This window comes from Myotis davidii, unplaced genomic scaffold (genome assembly GCF_000327345.1).
Source record: "Myotis davidii unplaced genomic scaffold, ASM32734v1 scaffold2033, whole genome shotgun sequence".
Lineage (NCBI taxonomy): Eukaryota > Metazoa > Chordata > Mammalia > Chiroptera > Vespertilionidae > Myotis > Myotis davidii.
Window position 1 is genome coordinate 22,109 of NW_006284435.1, and position 4,023 is coordinate 26,131.

Sequence of the window (4,023 nt, forward strand, 5' to 3'; positions counted from 1 at the left end):
CCCCAACCCTCACCTCTGGGTTGCACTCACCAATTTAGTGTTTCCTGACCTGACCCAGAGTTTTGTCATGTTTGACCTTTCTGAATGCTGGGCTGCATTCCCCAGATGGGGCCTCAGGGATTTCAATACAGAAAGTGTTAATTCCCAAACTTTCCTCCCTACTTCAATGTTGTTGGGATTACTGGTCACCATTTCCATACACTCACTATAAGGACCAGCCATAAAGCAGGACCAGGGCCCTCAGCACTGGCTGCATCGAATCCCCGTCTTTTTCCCACCCCCAGAAGCTTCCTGTGGCCTCGGAATACCAAGTTCTTCACAGATCCCACACACCTCAGTGTTATTGTCCTAAAATATAACTCTGTGGTTCTAGTACTCATCAGGAACTTTCAGATATTGCCTACAGACTATAAGAGAAAATCCAACTTCTTTAGCCTTCCAGCACTCCAAGCTCATCTATCAATGTTGTCATCCCCATGCTGTGCTTTGGCTAAACCTATAGGCAATTTTCAGACCTCCCTGCCTCTGCTCTGCTATGTCTGCTGCTTGGTTTACCCTCACTTCCCTTTTCTTCCTACAAAAAGCCAACTCATTCTTTTATTCTCAAATGCCATCTCTTTCTTGAAATTTCTCCAGTCTTTTCAATGAAAATCGATATCTTCAGACTTAAACTTCTAATTTAACACCCATTTCATCTGATCTGTTACTGTGATTAGTACCACAGTGACCATCTCCTCTGATTATAAATTCCTTTGGAGTAGGGATCTGGTCCTTTGGTGGTACATGTTCCTTGCCTGTGGAATGCATGTGTGAGCATGTTGTGTTTTCAAGAAGAAGTAAGGTACTTCCGTCATATACATTCTTATATCTGGACATGTCATAGGAAACTGATTTGATTGATTACCAACTTTCTCTATCTAATCCCTACATTTTCCTCAGTGCTTCTCAGTAATTCTTTTTATCTTAATGATTCTTTCTTATATTCACTATGACATTTCTTCCACATTTTTGTCACATTCCGAAACCAACTTTTTCCTTTATCCACATATCCAAGGAAATGTAGACATAGCCTATTACTTATATACTAGTGGCCTGGTGCATGAAATTCATGCACATTAAAAGAGAATTAATGATAAGAAATATTTTAATATTGCTATTTGCCCTTTGTCTATAATAGAGGTGCCAGAGATGAAAGATAATTAGTAAAATGGATATAAAATCTCCTGCCTTTCAGAGGCTGAGGTGCGCCTCGGGACCTAGAGTCAAGTCCCCGCCCACCATCCTCACGCACTTCGAAAACACAGGAGACCCAGACCTGGCCGGCTCCACCCCCATTGGGTGAGACCTAGACCCGGCCTTCCCTACTCCCATAAGCCCCTCCGGGCAGTAGGCACAGCCTCAGGTCCCCCGGCCTGGCGCTGGGCTGAGGGTGCTGCCTGTTGCCTGTCAAGCCCTGCCTGGCTGGGGCCATGGCCTGAGGTCCCCCGTCAAGCCCCGCCAGGTGAGGGTCATGGCCTGAGGTCCCTGTGAAGCCCCTTTGGGCGTGGGTGCGGCCTGAGGTCCCCCGGCCTGGCACTGGGGCAGGGAGGCACAGTCTGAGGTCTCCCGGCCTGGCATTGGAGTTGGGGGCATGGTTTGAGGTCTCCCGGCCCAGAGCTGGGGAAGGGGCCCTGTCAAGCCACACCGGGCAAGGGGCTCAGCCTGAGTTCCCCCGTCAAGACCCGCTAGGCGGGGGGCACAGCATGAGTTCTCCCGTCCTGGCACTGGGCTGGGGTGCAGTCTGAGGTCTCCTGGCCCTGAGACGGGGCAGAGGTCCCCCATCAAGCCCCACCAGGAGAGGGGCATGGCCTGAGTTACCCCGTCAAGACCCACTGGGAGAGGGTTGCGGCCTGAGGTACCCCGTCAAGCCCTGCAGGCAGGGGGTACGGCCTGAGGTCCCCAGCCCAGTGCCAGGGTGGGGTCACAGTCTGAGGCATGCAAATCCGGCACCAGGGTGGGGAGCACAGTCTGAGGTCTCCCAGCCCAGAGCTGGGGCAGGGGGGGGTGGCATGAGGTCCCCCATCAAGCGATGCAGGGTGGGGGCCGTGGCTTTAAGTCCCCCATCAAGCCCAACCCCCCTGCAGCATCATTCCAGTGCTGACCAGGGATCATGCAGGCAGCGTGATGTTAGCACTGGGGGTGGAATTCCTGCTCCTGGCCCTGGTCACAGACTGGGACACCTTAATGGAGAAATTAGCATATTACCTCTTTATTATATAGACTAAAATCCCAGTGTATGAATTTTGTGCATGGGTAGGGTCCCTAGCAGTGACTGGCCGCTGACCAGGGCCTTCCTTCGTTCTGCACTGCCTCCTGGTGGTCAGCACATGTCAGAGCAAGCAATGGAACTCCCAGTTGGTCAAACTCCCGAGGGGACACTTTGCATATTAGGCTTTTATCTATATAGATACTGTGTGTATGTGTTTCTCTTCTACTAGCAAAATATTTTAAAATCTTACTCCAGCTTACTTTTTATTCTTCAGCTTCAGAATAATAAAACTCTCCTTCTTTATAAACTTTATTTATTCAAATAATACTAGAACAACAGGAAAGTTGTAAAAATAATCTAGAGTTCACATATGTCATATACCCAGCAAGCCTCCTCTATGTTATTTTACAGAATTAGTATCATTATCAAACTAGAACATTATTATTTGTCCAATGTTCTTAACAATACTACAGCCCTTATTTGAATTTTACAACACTGCCTACTATTCTTTTTCTGTTCCATGACTCAATTCAAAAATCTCACTTGGCATATAGTAGTTGTGCTTCCTTGTGTTATGTTCTTCAATATCAATCTTTTCTAATCTGTGATCGTTTATCAGTCTTTCCACACACATCAAGACCTTCACACATTTTCTGAGACAGGTATTTTATACAGTCACTCTCAGTTTGGGTTTGTCTGTTATTTTTTCATAGTTTCATTGAAGTTATGCGTTTTTAAACAAGAGTTTTAAGAAATATATTTTATTGATCTATTACATAGAGGAACGGGGAGGGATAGAGAGTTAGAAACATCAATGAGAGAGAAACATTGATCAGCTGCTTCTTGCACACCCCCTACTGGGGATGTGCCTGCAACCAAGGTACATGCCCTTGACCAGATTCGAACCTGGGACCTTTCAGTCGGCAGGCCGATGCTCTATCCACTGAGCCAAACCGGTTAGGGCGAGGTTATGCATTTTTGGCAGTGACACCATATGTGATGTTGAAAGCTTTTCCTCTAAAATCAGGAAGACAAGGATGCTCACTCTCACCATTTTATTCAACATAGTATTATAGGTCCCAGTCAGAACATTTATGCAAGAGCAGATGACATGATTGTTCATATAGGAAACTCTAGATACTCCACCCCCAAAAAATGTTAGAATTAATAAATAAATTTAGTAAAGTTGCAGGATATAGAATCAATATAAAAAAATCACTTGCATTTCTTTATGATATCAATGGACTACCAGGAAGAGAAATTAAGGAAACAGCCCCATTTACAATTGAATCAGAAGGAATAAAAAACGTAGGAATAAATTTAACCACGGAGATGGAAGTCCTGTACACTGAAAACTATAAGATATTGACTAGAGAAGTGATACAAACTAATTCTATCATTACTTATTCTGTTGCACAAATTGTTTCAGTTTGGAGTATTAGGAACTTTTCAGGTTGGCTGCTTGGTGTTTCAACATGGCCTCCTCATTTTTTTGAGCACTTCCTTATTTTCTGGTACCATAATATATTCCGTTCTTCTGGTATTTTTCTCTGCCTTGTCCCCAAAATCAATGACTTCTCCAAGGAGAATTGTTTATTTTATTGTAGGTCAGTATTTAGAAATACTGAGATCTGGTGCCTGTACTAGACATGGGAGCCAACCTGGGAAGTTATATTACCAGAAATCTTGTTTAGAATATCAGAAAAGACTTCACAGCAAAATCACATTTAAGATGACACTTGAAGAATAAGTGAGTGTTATTAGAAAAGAAGAGG

General features: G+C 44.9%; 1 protein-coding gene across 1 annotated transcript in view; it reads left to right on the forward strand.

Moving 5' to 3' along the window:
* LOC102756718 (cytochrome P450 4V2) overlaps positions 1-4,023 on the forward strand; it is a gene marked incomplete at its 5' end in the record, with an annotated part of 27,506 nt that overhangs the window by 3,104 nt on the left and 20,379 nt on the right. The gene's annotated exons all lie outside the window — the stretch shown is intronic.